The 17411-nt window shown below is 34.6% G+C and overlaps 1 long non-coding RNA gene and 1 pseudogene across 6 annotated transcripts; one reads left to right on the top strand and one right to left on the bottom strand.

Moving 5' to 3' along the window:
- The first annotated feature begins 8249 nt into the window (after positions 1 to 8249).
- On the top strand, positions 8250 to 9102 carry LOC144564411 (polyubiquitin pseudogene; annotated as a pseudogene). The gene is made up of 2 exons (XR_013514623.1): positions 8250 to 8334; positions 8458 to 9102. The product of XR_013514623.1 is annotated as a polyubiquitin pseudogene (transcript).
- A 1626-nt stretch (positions 9103 to 10728) lies between these two features.
- Positions 10729 to 12910, bottom strand: LOC144563795 (uncharacterized). Of its 5 annotated transcripts, none has more exons than XR_013514436.1 (5): positions 12624 to 12910; positions 12004 to 12441; positions 11524 to 11587; positions 11045 to 11077; positions 10729 to 10941 (listed from the first exon to the last, which is right to left on the bottom strand). It is a non-coding gene; the product is annotated as an uncharacterized LOC144563795 (long non-coding RNA). The 5 variants fall into 5 exon arrangements; XR_013514435.1 differs by lacking the exon at positions 11045 to 11077 and having other exon boundaries at positions 10729 to 10947; positions 12004 to 12109; positions 12266 to 12441; XR_013514433.1 differs by lacking the exon at positions 11045 to 11077 and having other exon boundaries at positions 10729 to 10947; positions 12004 to 12412; positions 12620 to 12910.
- Positions 12911 to 17411: the final 4501 nt, after the last annotated feature.

Here is a 17411-nt window from a genome sequence, read left to right as displayed (position 1 = left end):
ATAGAACGATGACGTGGCAGGTTGTTTAGTGAATATGATGAAAAAGAGAGAGGAGGCGGAAAGGAACGACACAAGGCCCTTGACAAAACACAGAAAGACAGAACTGGGCGAAGAAGAGAGAGGAAGAAAGATAACAGAAGGGGAGAAGGGAATTAATTGTGCTTTCATTCAGCGTAGGTTGAGGAATTGTGTTTCTATGAATCAATTATCAGGTAGCGATTACCAGTATATCGAACAAAGTAAATGCTCACTGTTTTATTATCGGTATATTGAATCGAGTTTAAATAGTTAATCGGATTTAAAAAAGTTATTTTGATTAAAAAAAAACAATGCTTTGACTTATACTTTCTAATGTTCTGACTTGTAATTTGTGATACTCTAACTTATAATTTCAATTACCATCATAATTTAAAAAAGTTATTTTGATTTTAACACTAAATTTAATCCGAATTACAAATCTAACATCTAGAGGGGGACAAAAAATATTTCAAAGAGAAGGCAAAGTTGATCGGAACCGATGAATAACCACTAAAACTCAAGATTCCTGGAACCACCAATGTAAATAAGTAATATCTCTGTATATGCATAAATTTATTTATGCTAAATCAAATAAATACATGAAATATTACGTATAAAGTTATGCTAAAATATATTCATAATGTCTTTTGTGTGATGATTGATATTTTAATCAATTAAGGTCACGTTTATGATTATTAAATTATCAAAACTAATAGATAAGCACTTAAACTTATATCTAGCCCAAGTGTTTAAATTTAATCCTGCAAAATAAAAAATATACAAAAACTGTCAAACATATAATTAATTAATGTAGCTTGTGTATATCGGTTTATATTTCTAATCAATTTAGATTACATTTATAATCATAAAATCACCAAGTTGACAAGTAGACTATAACAAATGTATTTCACATGTTTATAAATATATCCATACTAAATCAAAAATAAGACAACAAATATAGTGCATTTACGGTGCATTTTGTGTGTCTGTTGATATTTATTTTTCACCGAAAACTCTGGAAGTTTAATCGCCAATAACCCTTAATTAATTTTTATTACAAAGATTCTTTTAAGGAGGATCTCGTGTCAGAGTTGTTCGAGTTTTGCTTGAACCTTCGGATAACAATAATTTTTTTTGTAATCGGCCATGTTATAATGTACTTGTCTTTGTCATCTTTTGATTATAACAATTAATGGAGAATCCAGTGCCTTTGTTTTCTAAGAAACCCGGATGGAGGATCTTCTCTTTTCAACTCGATCAAGTTGTAGGAATCTATGTACTTCGGATGACAATAATTTTTTTTTCTTTGTCCGCGTAGCTCTCTACTGCTGGTCAGTACTCTTTAACAAATGTACACCTGAGGAAGATGTGCTCGGCGTCTTTTGAGAATCGGACCTGTTTTTGCCTTTTTACTCTTTGAATTGGACTTCCCTTTGTGGGCATACAAAATGTATAGTCCTTGTCGGTTCAGTTAAAACTAAAAATTGAATGAAAATATATAGTCAAATTAGTTTATCTGTTTTTTTTTTTTTTAATTTAATAATTTATCGATCTAATTAAATTAAACTTGTTAATCGAATAACATCTGAGCCATAAGAGATAATAAATTTTAAAATGTCAAAATTCAATACATACAAAAATATATTTAATAATCATAGAAAATAAATATCAAAATATATATAGTCATGAACTAAAAAAGAGAGATGAAGTTGACTATAAAATATAAAAGAATTCAAAATAATAATTAAAGTAAATATAAAATACATTTCTGTTTGTTTGATTAAATCGAAATAACTATAAAAAATAAAAAAATAATTTAACCGAATTTAACTATTTAAACTGAAAAATCAAATCGTTTAATCTAAAATTCATCAGTTCCGTTGAAAATTAAATAACACTCCTGCTCTTCTGCGCGTAAAGAGGCCCAACCCAATAACGATATCAAACAAAGCCCAATTACAGAGAAAAAGAACAATTCCTGCTCGCCTGTAAGCTGTAACCACAACCACTAGGTCCACCACCACCTTTCCTCCGCCTCCAATGCTGATGTCGGATCCCTCGTTTTCTTCTCCGACCAACTTACTATTATGATAAATCGAATTATCACCCTTCCATTTTCAGGTCTGCTCTCTCTCTGTCACTGGCACAATATGCACACCAGCAGGGGCTGTTGTTCAGTTAGTTTGAAAATATGAACTTCAAATAGTTTGGAAAACTGTTAACTTTTCTTAAACAAATAAGCCAATTGAAACTTGTATTATTCATTTTGATGGCAAGCAGTTTTGAATGCTAAATTAACTATAGTAAGATATGATTACCTAGCCCAGCTACAATAAGACACTAGTAATCGTGCCCGTGCACAGCAGCAACGAGAGCAAATTCTGTAGTAGAAATCATTAAGCTAGCAAATTCTGTAGTAGAAATCATTAAGCTTCTTAATAAGGAGGATAGATAATTTAAATCAAATTTGTAGAGAAAAATAGTTAAATACTATATTTATCTACAAGATAATCCCGCCTTTAGCAGAAGCGGTGCAGAGGCTCGGTCCGCAGGTGCCGTACGTGGTTCAGAGGCGCGTTCCATGGGTGCGGCACGCGGTCTACGGGCAAATTTGGGATCATATGCGGCGCGACCAGTGCATACTTAAGTGTTGAAGCTCATAATTTGGAAAATTCATCTATGTGCGATCTAAAAATTCAACGGCTGAGCATCATTTCGAAAAAAAAAAACCAGTAAATCAGAACCCTTGCAGGATCTAGACATTAAGCTCCTTAATAAGGATGAGAGATATTATGTGAATTTTTTCAAGGGTAATGTAGTATTTGCTAGTTTTCTCTGGTTATTATTCTCTGTTTACTTTGTCTTTGGTTATTATATAACTGGATTAATTTCTATTTTCAAACTGCAAACTAAATAAAAAGGGACAAAAGGTTAAAAGGTTTTAAAAATGAACTGAAGACAACAACTATCTGGGTAACTGGGTAACAGTAGAAGTTTTAAGCCATTTTTGCGATTAAATAAGTGATTATCTGAAAAAAATAGTAAAAAAAATTCCAAAAAAATATAAAATTTGATCTCCAAACACATATTTATATGGAGAACAAGATGAATAGTTTGAATCGACTGTTTGAATTTTAAAAACTCGAATATTGAGCCGTAGCACCGTAGCCCTCTATGCAACCCATAGCACCTTAGCCTTACCCCAAATCTAATTGCTAAAATAAATTTTCTTTTTTATTAGAATTAGGGTTTAGGGTTTAGGATTTAACATTTTCTAAATTTTTTACTATTTTGGAGAAAGAAAATCCACTAAACTTCAAAAATGGCCAGAAAAGGTTTGTCACATGTGGCAATAAATACAAACTTTTTACTAGCTAATTCAAAAAAAAAATTAAACAAAATTAAATATACAATTCACTTTGTACCAATAAACCAAGCATTTAAAAAAAAAAAACCCTATGGGTTGTTTGAAGCTTATTCTAAAATTTGCGAATTATTCATGAATAATTTTTTTATTTTTTTGTGATGTCGAACCTGACGCCGAATTATTCGGTTGATCGAACTTTGACAGAATTATTTGCGAATAATTCGTGATTTTTTTCTGATTTTTTTTTCTTTTTTGTGGGACTGAGGTCTCTAATCCAGATAATTCCGAATCATTTCCGAATTATAACTGAATTATTTCCGAATCACGATTTTTTGACCTCGCCAAACCAAATCTAAATAATTCATTTTTCACTATGGTTTGAAGGTCAATATTTAAAAAAAATAAAAAATCTTGATTATCTTAGATACAAAAAAAAAAAACCTCAAGAAGATAATTGACACGCTATCAAAAAGTCCTTATACAACAAAAAAAGCCAGAATAATAACATTCAATCTAAAATAAACAAGTTAACAACTTGCCTTCACAGGATCAATTTTACTCTCAAGAGCTGCTTGTGATGAAGCAGTGTTGTAAAAAACGTGTTGTGTCTCGTGATGTCGACATTGACCAATCAAATAAAGACATCTGGCCTCTTTTTTGTTGTTGTTGATTTTATATGTCGGAATCAGTTTTCACATATTTTCGGGTATATCATACATATTCTATGATTTGGATTTATTTAATTGAACTATTGAAGTTTAAAAAGACCGTAATTTGATACTGGATTTCACAAATAATAGTATAATACACACTACCATAATTTTGCGATTAAATAGTATATGTTATATTGCTTATAAAATTATTGGTCAAATTAAATATAACTACATTGTATAATTTTCTTTCTTATTTAATCAAAGAAAAGGAGGAACTCCGTCAAATTAAATTATGAGGAGGGTTCAAATGCACCATCATTTTGGTGCTCCAATATGCTCCACGTGGACTATATTCTTTATCTCCATTTTCAAAGTCAGCGCTCATAAATTTTTCTGTGTTGATGTGAATTGTCCCGCGAGAAAAAATTAATGTATAAACTATCGGTATAACTAGGACTGTTAAAAAATAATTTAGTTCGTGATTCGATTCAGGTTCGATTCGAAAAATGTGTAGTTCGCAATTAATTTGATTCAAACTGGGTTCGGTTTAAAACGAATCAAACCAGATTCGGTTCGAAATTAATTCAAACCAAACTCAAATCTTTGATTCGTTGCCACCCCTAACTGCAACCACTTGGACACTAGAATTAGAAAATATATAAAGACACATCGTACCACTTTTCGGGAAATAAACAAGGACCCGAAATTTTTATTAATAGGAAATATATTAAATAAATATCGAGTTTAGAGAATGCTTTTGGTTTTTTTTTGAGATATAGGGAAAACGTTTTGATTTATCACGGCCATAATTAACGCTTAATCAACCATTCTAACTAGATTAACTATTTTCTAACTAAACCAGAAAAAAAAAACCGGAAAAAAAAACGTTGTCCGTGATGGACAAAAACGGCCAGATTCTGTCCGTGATATATAGGAACGGCCAGGTGCAAAAAAAAAAAAGAGCTGGCCGTGATAGACAGTAACGTCCAGAGCTAAAAAAAAAAAAAAATAGATCTAGCCGTTATAAATAGTAACGGCCAGAGGCTCACGGTCAAAGATCATACCATTCTATATATATTTTATGAATTGAATTAAAGACTCCTATATATATTTTATGAATTAAATTAAAGATGATATAGACTCATTTCATTGTATTGTAATTCAAAGTTCAATGATATATATCAATAGAAGAAAAAAAAGGATGTCCATGTTGGACCCCAAAAATCAAATAAATGCTCTGATCGGACTAGGGTTGCCAGAAAAATTCGTAGTTCATGATTCGATTCGAGTTTGATTCGATTTGTATTAGTTCGAATCCAACCAAGTTCAGTTTGAAATTAATTCAAATCAAATTCAAACTGGGTCTGGTTCGATCGCGAATCCATTACAAACTTTTATGGTTCGAATCTCATAATAACATCGGCCGTTCATTTACCTGATGAAATTAAAATCCAAGATAGAGAGTCATAATTTAACCTAGCCGACACTCTCTCGCTCTCAAATCTCAATAACCTAGTTTTCTCTCCACCTCTCCCTGACTCGCTCTACCTCTCGCTTTAAAACCTAGCCGACGCTCTTGGTGACTGGCCGTCTCTCCGGCCGTTGCTCCTCTCTCTGACCTAGACGACTATCTCTCCTCCGCCTTCTCTACCTTTCGTATTCTCACTTCATTAGATGGTCCGATCGAGGGTTTGATCGAGTGAGCACTCGAGATACGACTACTTGTTTTATTGCATATTCTAGTTATTGTACTTAATCCTCTTTTTACGATTATTTGGTGTGATGTATTTTTTCATAAACAATTTTTCAACTTAAAAACACTCATTTCATACCGGTAAAATGAAGCCGTGTGAATTTTGTCCCGCAAGAAGAAAATTAATGTATAAACTACTGGTATAACTAGGGTTGCTAAAAAAAAAATTCGTTCGTAATTTGATTCGACTTCAATTCAAAAAATGTGTAGTTCGCAATTAATTCGATTCGAAATAAATCAAATCCAGTTCGGTTCGAATCTTATTCAAATCAAACTCAAACTAGAGTAAGTTTGATTCGGTTTGATTTGTTGCCAATCCTAGATCCGACAAAGAAAACAAAAATAGACCGACATTTTTTTCTAGACCATCTTTAATTTAATTCATAAAATATATATCTTCAAGGAGAATGTAGTGAACTTGACCGTGCCTCTGGCCGTTACTATTTATAACGGCCAGACCTTTTTTTTTTGGCTCTGGCCGTTATTATCTATCACGGCCAGCTCTTTTATTTTTTTTATACCTGGCCGTTTTTATTTATCATGGACAGGGTCTAGCTGTTCCTGTCTATCACGGACATAGTTTTTTTCCGGTTTAGTTAGAAAATAGTTAATCTAGTTAGAATGGTTAATTAAGCGCTAATTCTGACCGTGATAAGCCATAACAGCCAGAGGCCGTGATGAATCAAAACGTTTTCCCTATATCTCGAAAAAAATAAAAAGCGTTCTCTAATCTTGATATTTATTTAATATATTTTCTATTAATAAAAATTTCGGAAACAAGGACAGGACAGAGAACTCAATGGACCCCACTTCATCTGTCCCCACAAAACAAACTGTTAATCATAAAATATTTATATTATAATTCATCGTGCCGACTTCAAGGAGAAGTTATTAGTAAAATAAGTAAATTGCAATTTGCAATGTAATTTTTTCAAACTGATGTGACCTCCTTGGACCAGTTTGGAGTAATCACGAAAAGTGGGAAATAAATCTGCTACGATCCTAAGGGATTGTCGGGTCCTACGATTCTAAATCTAACCTTTCATTTTTTTTGAGTTTCACAAATCTTTATAGAAGTTATTTTATATGCACGAATTTTAAAACAAATAAAAGGTTGGATTTAGAATCATAGGACCCTACAATGATTGTAGCAGATTGTATTTTCGTTTATAATGAACTGCAGGATGCATGATTGCGTGCAAATTTGGTTTCCTATCCTCTCCGGTACATGAAAGCCTATGCTCCTAGCTATTAAGCAAACCGAATAATATCTTCATGACTAGTCAGCTGATGTTTACATGTTAAGCCAGATTAAGAACTAAGGGCCATGTTTGGTTGTGGAGTAAGAGGTGGAGTAAATCCCTTACTTCACACTTAAGAAGTCAAACGAGGAGTAAAATAGAAAGAGTAAGACGGAGTAAGAGGTGAGCTAATCCGTAGTAAGTTACTCCACCTTTCTAGGTGGATTAACTTACTCCACACTTACTCCCATGCAGGACCCACTATCATAGATTTGGATTCATAATAGAACCGTATTGAAGCCATATTGGACGCATATCTGTATCCGATACTCATCTAATACTGATACAGAGCCCATATAAAATTATGAGTATGACTAATATAACATCAGTGTCATTTCAGTCTATATAACACCAACTCCAAAACCTATCAAATCGAGTTCAAATGGTGAATCCAAACCGTTCAAACCGATCTACTTCATTAGTTGTGCGTTTACATGTAAAATTTATAAGTTTTTGAGTTTATTTGATATCAAGTCAAGCGGTCAAATGTTTGAGTTTTTAGCTAATTTTAATACATTTATTTTTTAATTTTTTTCGCCGCTTAATTTGAAACTAAAATAACTTGAAAATATAAAAAGTTTGCATGTAAATGCATCACTCATAAAATAAATTAATTTGAACGGTTTAAATATTAGTCATACTCTAAAATTACTGGGCAACATATCACGAGATTGACCCCAAACCTTGAGCTACATATAAAATTATTGGGTAACATATCACGAGACCTTAAGCTACTTGCTTAATGGTCTGCAAGTCTTATCTCGTTGATCGGAAAAAAATATAAAAGAAACAACGGAAAAGACTGATTTGAAGGATAGACCTCGGAAATAATTAATAGGGGTCAATGGGCTGACATCAATCAGGCAGTTCAAGGGGATGTGACATGTCAGCTGCGTAAACATCCCTTAGGTCCGTAGGCGTGGATGGATCCGGTTCAACAACCTTTTTATAAACTGTGTCTGGCGTGTCTGATGCGTGTCAAACTGTGCTGCTGCTTAAACGTGTCAAGCGGTGCTGATTCCGCTAAATTTAAACACAACATGTATGAGGACACGCGAAGACGAATAGACACGATGCGTCCATTATTCAGCATAGTGCGCACGGGTTATAAATTCATTGCATATTTGCATCCCAAACTCCATTTTAAAGCCAATCCTCTCATCTATTGCTGGTATTCTTCCCTGCAGCCTTCCTTAAACCTTCTTTAAGCCGCAGTTTTCCTTCACAAGAAGTTATAATAAGGTGAACACAATCTTCCATATAAGGTTGTTTTCATGTTCTTATTTTAGAAATTAAACTTCCTAAACCTGAAAAAACTAGATTTACAAATTTAATGAACTATACTATTTCTATATGCAACTGTAGATGAAAATGTTTGTCAAGATGGTTACTGGACAGAATATCAGTTTCGAATTTGAGAATCCTGAAATGATCGACCATGTCAAGATCCGGCTCAAATCAGAAATGCATATATTTGTGGAGTATGCTGGTAGAATCATTACCCTTGAGGTGGATGGTTCGGACACTGTTGACAATGTCAAGGCAAAAATCAAGGACATGGTGGGAATGCCACCAGACCAGCAGCTCCTTATGTTCAAGGAGAAGCTGCTTGAAGATGACCCGTGTTTGTCAGATTACAACATTGAGAAGGGCTCAATGGTTCATCTCGTTGGCATGAAGATTTTTGTGAAGACACTGTTTGGCGAGATTACTACCCTAGAGGTTAAGAGCTCCGATACTATACGTAACGTGAAGCCAAAGATTCAAGACAAGTTGAGGATCCCGACAAACCAACAGAGGCTCATTTTTTACCGTAAGCTACTGGAGGAAGGGCGCACTCTTGCTGACTATAATATTGGGCACGAATCTACTCTTTACCTTGACCATAATATTCGTGCTTTTGATCGATGCATAAACATCAATAGTAGTCTTTGTTGGTTTGCGTTTGTGGTTTTTGGTTTTTTATCTTTGGGGATGTTGAAATGTGGGACTATGATCTATGTCGAATAAGTGTTTTGGCTTTAGGGTGATTTGTGACTACTTTTATTATTTATGTGTGATATGTGTATGCAATGGATTATATTATTAGGTGTTCTACCCTTGCTCTTAAAATTTCATTGGGATACAAGTTTTCTGAATTTTACTTGGGTTCTATTTTGCAAGAAACATTCATCATGTGTTGTCCACATCTTATTTCTGTTCTAACAGTATGATTTTATTAAAAACAAAAAAAGTAGGGTACTAATTACAAATACATGAATGAATCTTGTTTTTGCCAAAACTATTTAATTGATGTTATTAATTTGCAAATAATGAAAAAGGGGAAAAAAACACAAAGTTGCTTGGCAGAGTTAATATAACATGATTATTGTTTACAGCATCTGGTGGTTGCTCTTGGCTAGTGAGCCACTTCAACAAATCTGGATTTCTTTTGGAATAGCTTGCTGCAATATAAGTCAATATTCCATTGGTGTGCGGAGTGGGAAGTTGGAAATGGCTGCTCTATAGCTTACTGGTATGATTCATGGGGGGAGCACCCACTGCGAGAATACAAGGATGGCTTACCTAAGACTTACAAGCAAAGGATGTCACTAAGGGAAGCTCTAGAGTCCCAAACCGAGTCGCCATAGACTAGAAGCATGGCGACACTGGTACTGTCAGAGGGAGCAGATATTTTGCGCTGGAGATGGTCAGAGTCGGGGACCTACTCGGCATCATCAATTTACAAAATTATGGTGTCCGGGGGTATGATTAGGTGGAGATTCTATAAAAACTCTTGACATCAAATCATGAAAAAACAGTAAATAAGATACAACGGAATGATCGTGGACAGCGATTCATTTCGACATGATGCTAACTAAATGTAAAATTTGCGAAGGTAGATGGCGTTCCAAGGTCGGATGAGATTGCGTCCTTCCATGTCTTCTAGTTCATAGGCGCCCGTTCCTCGGGAGCACACGACCCGATAAGGGCCTTCCCAATTAGGCCCGAGCTTGCTAACATGCTTTCCTGAAGCCTCTACCTTTTTCAGCACTAAGTCCCCAGGGGAGAAAAAACTTGGATGGCACCGATGCTTTCGTTCCTCACCTCGGGCACACACTAGTACAAAAAACCCCTTCACCGACGGTTGAAATACCCCTACACCGACTGTTATAGCGGCGTCAGTAAAGCCGGCGCTAGTGAATGTTACATTTTACTGACGCTCTAAAAACAGTCACTGTTGGGTTCAACACTGACGGTTTTTAAAGCGTCACTGTTGGGTTCAACACTGACGCTTTTTAAACCGTCACTGTTGGGTTCAACACTGACGCTTTTAAAAACCGTCACTGTTGAGTACCAACACTGACGCTTTTAAAAACCATCAGTGTTGAGTACCAACACCGACGCTTTTAAAAACCGTCAGTGTTGAGTACCAACACCGACGCTTTTAAAAACCGTCAGTGTTGAGTACCAACACCGACGCTTTAAAAACAGTCAGTGTTGGACATGGTTCTGTTTGATTCTAGGCTAGCCTCCATATTTTTGCTAGCCATATATTACCATTCAACATTTATTGACGTTAAAAAATTAATATGCCACAATCACAAACAAAAGACACCAAACAAGTTAATTGCCATTCAAAACTATCCAAATTACATGCAATATATCCACAAAACACACAAAAGACACCAAATTATCCAAGTTAATTGGCATCTAAAATCTATTTACTTGACTTAAATAAAAAATGCTTCTCTTTCTTGCAACCTATAACTAATATAAAAGATAGTACCACCCGAAAAGAGATGACATTCAATTGACGAGGCCTATTCAACGTAATCAACCTCACATTGCTACTTCACCTAGTACAACCTACAGCTAGCAATTAGTGAAAATTAGAATCTGTGCCATTAAATTTAATGTCACAATGATAAAGTGTATGACAACTTGACAAGAGGGTAGTATGACAATATACCGTAGAAGTGTATTCACTCCATGCAAACTCACTCTGCAAATTATTCTCAAATTAATGCATTCTGGACAATCTACAACGCCAAATTTTTTGTTCTTTTTATAGAAATGTAAAGGAAAGTCTAAACTACATGCTTGCCAAGTTTCAGGATTTTTGTAATTTTCTAACTATTTTTAACAGATGCTTGAATGCAGGGGCAGATTGGTAAAAGATGCAGAAAACAGCATTTTTTGGAGATTCAGAAAGCCAACTTTAAAAATAGCTAGTAAATCATAGAAAAATGCTATGAATGTAAAATTTGGGTCTAAAGTGTGTGTTTTTGAGTCCTCTATCTGACTGTTCATGTGGATTTTTGGTTTGGACTTCTGATCAGCCTGCACTGGCTGATCTGTCACAGAAGGTCATTTGGGGTCTTTGAGGTACCAGTAGAATTTCAAGGGTCAAACTTTAAAGCATTTAGTGAACAAAAATAATGAACTTACCATCTCGTAGAGACATATTCAGTATAAGGAGGCTCCGAGTAAAGTTCCCTTGCTAGCCCCAAATCTGCAATTTTAACTATTCCATCCTTAACCAATTATTTATATAGAGCAATAACAATCATGACAGTTTTGCATTTAAACCCACACTGGCCTAATTAAACTTCAATGTTATGAATGCAGTTAGGCTCTGGTTTCCATTATGCCAAAGGAGTATGCTAAATTATTAGAAGTTGCGGTTTAAATTTAGTATGGTAAATAAGCTCTACTTGAAAGTTACATGCAGATGTTACTTGTTTCGTCTTCTTTTCTTTCTTTCTAATATACTTGTGTCATGATGCCATTTATCTTAGTAATTCTACCAAGATTGGATACAACAATGACAGTAGCAAAACATAAGCACAAATCTCATGGAGCAGACAATGGGTATCACGACTTAATTAATAAATAATAGCTGAAAGAATAAAAGTAAAATTGTATAACCTGTACATTTGACACCCAATCAAACTTCTTGCCAAATGGAAGATGCTTCTTCAGAGATACAAGTTCCCACTCTCGCATCTTGTGGGAATATTGATGTTATACCAATCTGAGTTATAGAATGTGAAATATCAAATAAGATCGAGATAGTCTAGTGATAATAAAAATTGGTGTTGTTCTTCTTTACAGGTTTTGTAAAGCTTGAAATCAAGATTGTTCACCAATTTATCATTGGGTGTCAATTTTATTTAATATGTGGGATTACCTATTTACAATTAACCAAGCAATTTCATAATCATGCATTTTACCAAGCAATTAACCAAGCCAGATTTCGGAAGACCATCTTAATTTGATTCAACAAGAAGAATTACAGCGCAGCGCCAAGGCCGTGAAGAATTTCTAGCGTCCGAACCTTCCCGTCAATTTTTCAGTTTTGAACCTCTGACATTGTATTATAACAAAAATTCACAAACAAATACTCATATTTTGACATAATTAATTCATACCAGAAGCAAATCAGAAAAGGGGGTACCAGTACCAGCATGACTCAAGTCCGATACTTTTAAGAAGTCCTAAAACAACAAAGAGCTCCCAAATTAAGAAGGGATTATCGAACCACTTACATCAGAGACCAGTGGCAGTGGCAGGAAGGAGTCGGAGGCAGAGAAACCGGCGGCAGTGGCAGCGTCAGAGGCGGAGGCAGAGAAACCGGTGCCGATCTGATGCGTCTGTGCTGGTGAGAGATCGAGAGAGGGATGGTGCCGATCTGATGCGAGAGAGCGAGAGAGAGATGGGTAGGGATGGTGCGGAGAGGGTTTAGTGCTGGGCGAAAAGGGTGAGGTCTGGCGGCTAGAAGGTTTTGTAAGAGAGCGAGAGAGACGGGGAGGGTTTATCGCAGAGGGAAATGAAGTTCGCTAAAATCAAAATATATAACCCGGGAACGAAGATTTCAGCGGCATATAAAAGAAAAATCACCGACGGTTTTAAAAAAAACAGTCAGTGTTGGTATTCAACACTGACGGTTTTGAAAAAACCGTCGGTGTTGAGCACCAACAGTGACTGTTTTTCAAACAGTCAGTGTTGAGAACAACACTGACGCTTGAAAAACAGTCACTGTTGGTGCTCAACACCGATGGTTTTTTCAAAACCGTCAGTGTTGAATACCAACACTGACTGTTTTTTTTAAAACCGTCGGTGATTTTTTTTGGTAGAGTGTTAACAAATTTACAGGGAATAGAAATTCTTGATCTTAGTTTGCATTATTTTTTATGCATGAATATTTGTTGTTGGGTATTAAGCCCTAAAACAAATCAAACCATGGATATTTTTTTTCTCCAAACTCCAAACTCTAAAAAAAAATCAAACCAAGGACAACATATTCTCGTGCGTCTTCATTAACTCACGAAACAAGAGTTTATGTTGCTTTGTGTTGAGATGCATGTTTGTTGGGTGATACATTATTAATTAAGATATAAATAGTTGGTATATATTTCAGCAACTATAATTGTAAATTGATATTTCAGTCACAAATATAATTCCAATCCTATTTTTATATTTTATGAATTACAACAATAAAATATTTATTGCATCTATAAATTAAATTTAAACAATCAAACTTAATTATTAAATATCTTACAAAATATACACAGTGCATAAATATTTTAAAATGATCAAGGGAGAACATTGAACGTAACCAACCAAAAAATTCGAAAGTTTAATTATGTATGAGCTTCGATCTAACGAGAAATATTTATGGCCATACGATGCTTCAATTTTTGGTCAACTAGATGGATGGGTAAATAAAAATAAATTTTGATCAAACTTTGATGCAAGACAGTATAACTTACATCAATTTCACCATTTTTCTTCACACACACACATATATATGTGAATGTATAAAGTATACATCATATTTTAAATGTCTCATTTAAAAATTAAAAAATATTTTTAAAGCTAATCAATATTATCAAAACAAGAATTTATACTTTCAAAGAAAAATAAAATAAAGGACGAAACAGAAAAACAAAGTGTTTCAATCCTTTGAATTCGGTGTGGACCACCAAACGAGTACAAATTCAGAGTCGTAACTCAAAAACTGCTTTCAAATATTTTTTATTCCTTTTGGTAGAATCTCTATTGAGAACTATTAGTTTGGGTCGGGTCCCCACATGTCAGTGATACACTCATGCTCCATTCGATGAGGCACCTGCAATTCTGCTACAGAAAATCCATGTTCATGTTAAGTATGTATGTGCTCTTCACACCAGACCCATGAAAAACAGGTCAGTAAATCACTGACGGCTAAACGAAATAATCAGTAAATCAACCTACACTGACGGCTACAAAATAAACAGTCAGTAAATTTAGTAACACCGACTGTTTTAAAAGCGTCAGTGTTGGTTGTCAACACTGACGCTTTAAAAACTGTCAGTGTTGATATTAACATCGACTGTTTTTTAAAAACCGTCAGTGTTGATTACCAACACTGACTGTTTTAAAAGCGTCAGTATTGACCACCAACACTGACGGTTTTTAAAAAAAACAGTCAGTGTTGGTTGTCAACACTGACGGTTTTTACAGCGTCAGTGTTGAGTATCAACACTGACGCTTGAAAAATCGTCAGTGTTGGTGTTCAACACTGACGCTGTAAAAACCGTCAGTGTTGACAACCAACACTGACTGTTTTTTTTTAAAACCGTCAATGTTGATAACAAACACTGACTGTTTTTTAAGCGTCAGTGTTGAACAAAAACACTGACTGTTATTTAATAAAAGAGTCAGTGTAGGTATAGCAACACTGATGCTTTGGTTAAAACAGTCGGTGATTAAGGGTCGGTGAAGGGGTTTTTTGTACTAGTGACACTCCCAGAAGACCCACTAGCAGCCCGGCGCATTAAAAATATAGCACCCCTATACTCCGTCTTTAATAACTATCTCTACAAGCGAGGGTATGTCCGACCATGGTTGAAGTGTGTATCCGAAGATGACGCGAAGAGGATACGGGTAGACATGGTTGATACGGGTAGTGTCGGGTAACAGGCCGTATGCTTCTGACTGGGCTGAACTGGGCTCGACCTGCTAAAGGTCGCAGGCAGAGAGATGAAAGACTCAGGGGAGTCGGGTAATGATCCCGGGGATTAGGTCTCGAAAATACGTGAGCTGCTTCGGGGACAAGGGGAATGATCTCGGAGATATTGTACTCTTCCCTATCAGATATCTCCAAAGATGTGTGTGAGTGTACCTGTTATGTTGTTTTTGTTTTTTTCTTATGATGTTGTCTTAGTTGTGGGCATGTTATGTTGTTTTTGGGCACTGACTCGCTGTACAGTGAATGTTGATCGCACCAGTGCCCAGTAGGGGTTTTCGCGTGGGTTTTGTTTGCTTGGAATCGGATCCCCTAAATTCTCCGAGTTATTTAGGGGATCCGGACCAGTTTTTCTTTAGCACCTGGGCCGACGGGCCATTTTACTGTACTTAACGGGCCTGATTTTCGTTAAAGGGCTATAGTGACTAGCGAAGTCTGTTTTGCGACGAGATGGAAAAATAAAACAGCTTAAGGTAATTTGAAATTTCAGATTAATGAACTAACACGATTGCTGTAAAATTTTGATAAAATAGTTCGAGTAGAACTAGGATGTTCTTAAATTCATTTCTTTGTGAACTTAACTTTAAAATATATCATATTAATTTTAAATGACGAATTCAAAATATTAAAATTCATCTATTTTTCGAGTAATGTGTCTACACGCAAAAAATTAAAATCTTCAAAATAACCTTTACTCGTACCCTTTCCCGTTTAGCTAACGAAAAAAATATTTACCCATATCTATACCCAATAAGCTAACGAAAAAAAAAACTTTACTCATACCCGCTTTATCAAATACGGTACAGATCGGGTAAACAGCTAAAAGGGTATCATTGACACCCCTACATCCATCAGAGAAACTAACAGTGACTTCTTCCATATTCAACATAATAACTATATAAAAAATAATATTTTCGGAGGATATGAAAAGGAAGGGCTTTGACCATGATGCCAATATCTTTTAATTGCCTGGATGATAAAATTGCTTTATTTATATATGATATAGTGAATTAATGTGGTTTAATTAGTGACTTATACCATTCATTAATGCACTTTTGCATTTATTTCGGTTAAAGACGTGTTGTGATATTTTAGTAGATCAAAAGAAGTAGACTACATGAGTTAACCGATACCATTCATCAGATATAATTATTTGCATCATATTTTGAGTTTTTACCAAATTTTAAAGCAGCAGTTTGCGTTTTATAAGCTACCAATTAAAATTTTTGAGATACACTTTCGTAACTAATCATATATCAAGTAATGGCGTTAATACAATCTGTTGATCAACTAAGTTAATGTTAATTATAATCCACCTATTAAAGTAGACACAAATCAAAGTTCTCCTATAAAGTTTCTGCACAATTTGATTCGTTTAAGAATTAAACATAATTCAATGTTTCATGAAAATTATAACAAAATTGTCCGACGAGAGCTATAATTTATATAGTGTTTATGTACAATTTTCTATATAAATTTAGAATAAAAATACTATGAATATGGAAAAATTAATTTTATTTACATTTACATGATTAACTTTTAATATATATATTTTTTAATCAATAATTTGAAATTCTGAATATAAAATTATAAATCATCTATTTTTTTAGTCTTTTCCAAACTTTCCCGCCACAGTTGTACATCTCACCGTTATGTACGGATTTATATTGGAAATTTCGAAAGAGTCTAAAAAACTTTTCTAATGTTATCGCGCGAGTCAGCACAAGTTATCAATATTCAGTAGGTCACTTCCCACTGTCATATACATGTGGACCCCACAGCTGGGATCTTTATTGTGGCCGAATCTATATCCTCTGAGGTAACAGAATATTTATGTTGGATAACGGTCGTCTGATCATAATCCATCCCGATCCAGTCCACATAATGGAACGAACGTAGTAGCTTTAATAGTCGTGCCAATCCAAAAGAATTTCTCTGTTACCTTAGGTGGTACGAATTCATATACATCCTTTTTTTTTTTCTTTTTTTTTTTTGAGGAAATTCAATGCATACTAATTAATCTCTTTTGATTGAATACTAATCTTCTCATCTCAGTTTACTTGGTTAGGTAACGGACTAACTAAGAGCGATGCTCAATATTTTTAGAAATTAAAAAAAAAAGTTGTTGAAATATAGTTTTCCAAAATAGCAATGATCCAGAATAGGATAGATCAAATCAATGATTCAATCACCCCTTCGTCATAAACCAATGTTGTAAAAAATGTTCGTTTAGACTGATTAATCAACCGATTAATCGTTAAAGGTCACTAAACCGTTATGAGTTTTTCTGACTAATCAGACAATTATTCTCGAATATGATCGATTA

Source organism: Carex rostrata, chromosome 13 (genome assembly GCF_964058835.1).
Source record: "Carex rostrata chromosome 13, lpCarRost1.2, whole genome shotgun sequence".
NCBI classification, from domain to species: Eukaryota; Viridiplantae; Streptophyta; class Magnoliopsida; order Poales; family Cyperaceae; genus Carex; species Carex rostrata.
The sequence above is the reverse complement of the archived record's forward strand: the minus strand, read 5'-3'. Positions and strand labels throughout refer to the sequence as shown.